The sequence below is a fragment of the Melospiza melodia genome, chromosome 3, assembly GCF_035770615.1.
Source record: "Melospiza melodia melodia isolate bMelMel2 chromosome 3, bMelMel2.pri, whole genome shotgun sequence".
In the NCBI taxonomy this organism is placed as follows: Eukaryota; Metazoa; Chordata; class Aves; order Passeriformes; family Passerellidae; genus Melospiza; species Melospiza melodia.
The window spans coordinates 39,310,720-39,317,411 of NC_086196.1; positions in this window are offsets into that span (position 1 = coordinate 39,310,720).

Here is a 6,692-nt window from a genome sequence, read left to right on the forward strand (position 1 = left end):
AGGTAAGTACTTGGATGTGTGGCAGTGTGACTCTCACATAAGGAGACATGCAAAAAATTAAATTTCTTGTGAGGAACATAAGTGAAATTACTGGAACAATGCAAGTTAAAAATCAACAGGAAGTTGTTGAAAAACCTTCTCAGTGTCTAAGAGAAGAGTTTTTAGAAATGTTCTCAGTTAATATGTATGTGTTTAATATGTAGCTCTTCAGTTGAATAAAGTACCACTCGGAAATGGCCTCTAGTATCAGGGGAGGATTCAACTCAAAATGTTTGGTAAAGACAGATGCTGTAACTAGGCCTGTTATTAAAAGTACTAATAAAGTTTAGGCAATTTTTTATTTCTTCATTTACTTTGAATAAGTATGTATTTCCTATATAATAAGATTGACGGATGGAGGAAAAAAGGTAATAAAAATTATAAAACTGCATTCATACCTAGTATAAAGAGCAAAATGTCTAGATTTATGGAAATTCTTCATTTTCCAATGACTGCTTATTGCCAATTTACCTTCACATTTAGGTTTAAGAATTACAGTGAAGTTACTAATTTGACACATTTTGTACTGCATATTGTACTGTATATCTATCTATATGTATTTAAAAATGAGGAAATAAGCTGGAGCAGAGATGACCAGGAGATTAGTGGAACAAAGTTTGGGGAAGATGGAAATTGAGTTATCCTCTCTGCAAGTTAAACTTGGCTTTATCCTAAAAAAACATGAACTTTCTTGCTATAAAGATGAAATCAGTGAAAAAACTCACTAGGTTCATCTTCCCTCTTAAATTATAATGCCCCAAAGGGATGATTTTTATAAAGAAACAACCTTATTGTACAGATCAGGAATTTTGAATGTGTAAGTGATTCAGGGATTCTGTAAGCAGATTAGCTTCTCTTCACATTCGGATCAGGTAGTTTGTGTGTAACAAAGCTGTTTCTTGGTCAGGATTTAATATCTCAGTTTCATATACTTTCTGTTGAGTACATCAGACAGTGTTAGGGCAGAAAGGGAAGGCAGGTACCAGGCCCTGAGGCACAAAGTGTGCTGCTGACTGGGAGTATTCCACCTGCCCACAGATCATATGGCCCTCTGTAAACCAGAGCTTGAGCTGCAGTCTCACAGAAGGATGTGGCTTTTGGGAAACAGCTTAGGAACATGCACAGTGCACAGTTATAAATTATCTGCTGTCATGGTTTAAGAGCTTATCCCTTACACTGCATCTAGCTATTGTCAAGTTCTTGGAATGAGCTGGATATTAGCACCATGCTCTAACCAACTGAGCTGATCTTGAAGTCAAAAGATTCACAGAATATTCTGAGTTGGAGGGGACCAACAAGGATCATCAAGTCCAGCTCTTAAGTGAATGGCCCATACAGGGGTTGAACCCACAACCTTGGTGTTAATTAACTTTGGTGGATATGCATTGTTGTTTAGGAATATCAGTGAACAGTAAAAAAGCAGAACTGTTTGCCATGGGGAAATATGAGTCAGCTTCTTATTCATTAAAAATGTAGAAATGAAGACACAGCAATTTTCCACAAATAATTGTAAAGCCAGAAAAATTAACCCTGTGTGGAACTGCACGCTAAGGATCTGCCTTCTCTTCTTATGGTAGAAGACAATCCTGGCAAAAGAATTTTTACTATTGAGACACATGAAATCCCATCTGGATGTAAGAAAATGCTCTTTACTCTCAGATTGGTTGCACATGGGAACAGGTTGTGTGGAAAGACTGTGGACTCTCTACATCTGTGGCAGTATTCAAAACCCATCTAGACATAGTCCTGGGTAAACTGGTGTACTTGACCCTACCTGAGCAGGGGGATTCAACAATATTTCCCTTCCAACCTCAACAGGTTGATGTGATGTGTTAGTGTAAATGGAGATACATTTGCATTTATACTTAGTGACTAATGCATGACTCACCGAGTCTGCCTAAACTTTCTAGATTAAAAGTTGTTAATTTGTAATTTTAACAACTAATTTAAATTGCTAACTGTAATTATTAATTTAAATTCTTAGATTTAACAATTAACAATAGATTAAATTGTTGATTGTTAAAATAATTTCTCTGATGGCTTAAATCCCCTAAGTTCATCACCATGCTACCTCCTCTGAGCACCTCCTCAAAGGAGTTAGTAGGATAAGAAGGAATGGGAGTGGTGCTCCACACCGCTTTTGTAGCAGTGCTTGCATAAAAAAAGTGATATAATTGTTAAGTTGTGCTGGAGACTTCACATGTGTATTTTATTAATTGAATTGCAACAAATGTCTACCCTGAAATTGCCCATCAGAAGTTGTAGACTTATTTGTTTGCACTGTGTCTGTACCCCAAATTCTTGTTCATAATTCTGGACTAGTAAAACTTTATGTCTTTGTTTTGACTGAAAGTTCATCTCAGCAAGAGCTATTTCTTAATTTATTTTGAAATCATAAATATGTAACTGTACTTCACTCAGTTACATCCTGGACCTATGAGGAAACATTAAATACTAAAAAATACAGAATTTTCTTAAACAAACAATGTTATTTTTTCTGTGATAACCAACTCATAGGCAGTACTGGGAAATAGAGTAAATATAAAATATTTTCTATTATGAATGACAAAATTGTCTGGTTCAGCTGCAGTAAGATTTAGCTGATCAAGGGAGAGCAGTAATACACATCTAACACAACAGCCAGGACAGAGAGAGCATGTTTCATTCAGTAGCAGAGAGACAGCAGTGGCTAGCAAGGACAGGAGTGACTTAATACCCATCTCAAAGATTTGGCGTGGCCAGTTTTTTCAACTAGTTTTGCTTTGATGCTTTTGCAGAAGCTTGTATTGTGTTTGGGCTGCCAAGCAAACCTGTAGGTGCCTCCCATCATCTGCTAGCCCCCCTGCAGGGAATGCTGATCCTTGCCAATTCCTCCTCTCTTGGTAGGAATGACTCTCAGCAGAATGCCACACTTCTGGCTTTTTGCTGTCTGCCAGACAATACAGCAGCAACCAAGCTCTTTCTGTCACCAGCTGGAAGCTCTTTTTCTATCTGATTTTTTATTCTAGTGCTCATCCTCAAAATGTCTTTCACACACCTTGTGGAAACTCTGTCATTTTTCAGTGTGTGTCCTTCCCATTGATACAATCTGCTGCTGAAGGCTCACATTTCTCTGGGCTGACAATGGCAGGGGGTCTCCATCTCACTGAGATGATATTGCACCACAGATGTTTCCGTAGGATGGTTTTCCTGGATACTGATGCTTTTTTTGTTTTGTTTTGTTTTGTTTTTCTTGTCTGTGTATCAAAAATTATTCAGATTCTGGAAAATAAGAACATGATCAAGAAATCTTTGGGTAAGGTATCTTCATGCCTCTGGAGCATCCTTTTTTCCCTTGCCTTTTTAGTTCGGTCCATGGCTATGTTGGTGGATTAAACTCCTTCCCCATTCACTGATTTACACTCTTCCAGCCTTCTTTCAAATCTTGCTCTTAGATGCACAAAGCCAGTGTGGAAATGGTAGACAGAAAACTATTCCTGTAATTTCCTCACTTATTAATCTGCCATGTGTCTGCATCTCCATAACTAAAAGCCTCTCTTAAATGAGCTTGAAAAAAAAATCCACAATAGAAACCTCAAAGTAGAAGGAAAAAGGGAAGGAAACACACATATTGATGTGACACAAAAAGTAAATTGCAAACTGGGTTAAGGGAACAACCATGAATAACTTTCTCCACTGTTTGTTCAGCTTTGTATGTTTTTATAGTCTGATGGTCATTTGAGATTAATTGCAGAGGATGGAAAGATAATGTGTGTTAAAGGAGAAAATGAAGGGAGAAGCAGGAGGTTGAGACCAACCTGCATAAAGAAACCAGTAACTGCATATTTGAGCTCTTACGTAAATCACCACAAATGCAAATGGGAATAAATGAACACACTGAAATTACTTCAGACTTCCTCAAAAATACCTTTTTTCATGTTATGATTATTGCTACTCACTTGCTAAAACAAAAATAAAAATTAGAACAGTTTAAAACTATTCCAGCTAAATCATGGGAATTTCTCTATAAGTGAATGAGATAATCATAATCCTTGTTTTCCTGGATGACAACAGTGTTGCACAATGTTCATAACCACTGCAGAGGACACACTGGAAAAATGGGTGTTTGCAAAGAAAACCTAGTACTTAATATCCATGGGGAATGTTTGGCTGCCAGAGCTCCCACCCATGAATCTCAGATTTACTAACTGAACGGACTAGCCACAAGTCACTTGGCCTTTTTTTTTCTGTTCACAGAAGGAACACAATTGTGTCCATTTCACATATGCATCATGAAGAGACAGCAGTTTAAGCAGATGTGGAGCAGCATTACTATAAGTTTTAGCAGAATAGTTACTAGCTAATAAAATGCAATTGAATGAACCAGGAGAGGTTGAATCAGGATGTCTTTGCTGGAAGTAACCCTGGAGACTGTAAATATGATAATTAAGGTACCTTTAAAAGCCTTTAGGTGCCTTTTTGGAGTATATTAACTGGTAAATCTGACTAGTTATGCTAGTAATATACAACTGCCAGAGATAATTGAAAATGCACAGGACTGCAAATTTTTTACCAAAATATTTGTGAGCATGAGGGTGGAAGAAATCCTGTTTATGAACATTTTGCAAAAAATATTATCTATTCTCAAGCATCTTCAAGCCTTGCATGAACTTATGCAGCCACTGACCTAGCAGCTTTATAATTTATGAGCAGCCCAGATGGCACACTGTGATTCAGAACACAATCTAAATCTTTGTAAGACTCCATTTAATTTTGGCTGATTTAGATTAATCACAAAATGTTTTCTTAACCTAGGCAATTCAAGGTTTGAGAGATTTTTTTATTTTGGTTTTGTTTGTTTGTTGGCATCTTAATATAACATATATCCTTCTTATCAGAGCAAATTATATCATGGATAGTTCCAGAAATGATTGGAGATAGGGATTTTAAAATTTTCAGACATTCCCGATGGCAGCTGAGAAAATTTTATGTTTTTCACTTTGTCATGGAAAACATATCCATTTTCCTCGTAATGGATTCACTGCAGGACAACAGTTTGGTGCTTATGAAAAAACTGACCAGCTATGATGGATTCACATGGAAGAAGTACACAGGTTTCTTTCAGGGCCAGCATACCTAGATAAAAACCTGATCAACTGCAAGATATAATGATTTGTCTCTTGGGAATTCCTGGTCTGTGGTGAGGATGGAGTGTAATGTGGATGAATGCAAATAGCTAACATTTAGCATTAGTATAAATTTTAAATGGTTACCTATGTCTCTAGGAACAAAATTCTCTTAATGTAGAAGTCATCTTTTTAAGATATTTAATATAGTGGGAACACTTATGGGCTTCTTTTTCACTTATTTGATATCATTGTTCTATCCCTCATTAATAAATTAGCATGCCTAAAAAACCTTGTGCTACTTTTATTAGAATTAATCTCTAAAGGTTCCTGATTCAACCAACCATCTAAAATTTTTGTCCAATTTTAACATCCTCAGTGGGTCTCAGGTGAAAATTTGACGCTTCTTCTTCTGAATGTAATAATGCAGCTTGCACTGATAATGATACATGATCAAGCCTGAGCTCATGTAACTGACTTACTCAAGGCCGGTGTTCTGGTATCATTAAAACATTAAAAATAATGCAGAGAGTGTGGTTTCCATGCCACAACTGGAACACAGTACATGGTGAGTAACAGAATTCTTTTCTCAGTGTGAGCAGATATTCTTAGTTTTCACTAATGAACCACTAAGTTTAAAGGGAAAATAAATGAGCATAATATTAAAGCAAAACAAAAAGCATCTCAGAATGAAAAGTATGCATGAAATGAAAGTATGTGATAGTGGCAGGAACTGATTGCATCCTAAGTCCTCTACCTTTTTTCCAGATTTTGCATTATTCTTCAAAATCTAAAATTATAGCAATGGATCAAATAATTTTCATAGAACCAAAACAAAACCCACTGTTATTCGTTTGAGCAGATATACCATGTGGAGTTTGTTACCATTTGCTAATTTTCAATTCACTTATTAAGATCATCTCTCATTTTTTAATTTTCAGTAATCAGTGTCATTCTAGTTATGAAAGCACCTCTGCAGTCTAGACAGTACATACTCATTTATGTGATAAATAATGGATAAATACTGAGTGTGCCATTAGCCCTTAATGCAGTAGATTGATTCCCTGCAGCACACACTCTCCATCCTTGTTTTAGCACTTATGCCACCTGTCTCTTGCACTTACTGTATGATGCTTCAATAATGTGAATGGGGTTCCCTGATCGTTCTTAATTTAGCTCATTTTATCATCTCATAAGTAGGCTGGCATTGCTCTGACAGATGTGCAAATCACAAGGTGCCTCACTGCTGCCTTTGTGATCACTGTCATTACCCTGCCCAGTGTTTTCAGCACAATGCAGATTGCATGAGGGTGACTGGATAGAATCACTAGGCCTGTTTTCTTTCCACAGATTTCCATTTTAACATATCACTACTGCTTTGGCAGTGTGGCTGAAACAAAGACAGTTTGCTTCAAGTCCCTGCTCCCATCTCCTTCAGCTATAGAAGCATGGATCCAAATGAAGTTAAATCAAATAGACAGATATCTGTAAGTCACCAGGGCAGGTTGGCATTCAACCAAGATTTTGAAGGAACTCAAATGTGAAATT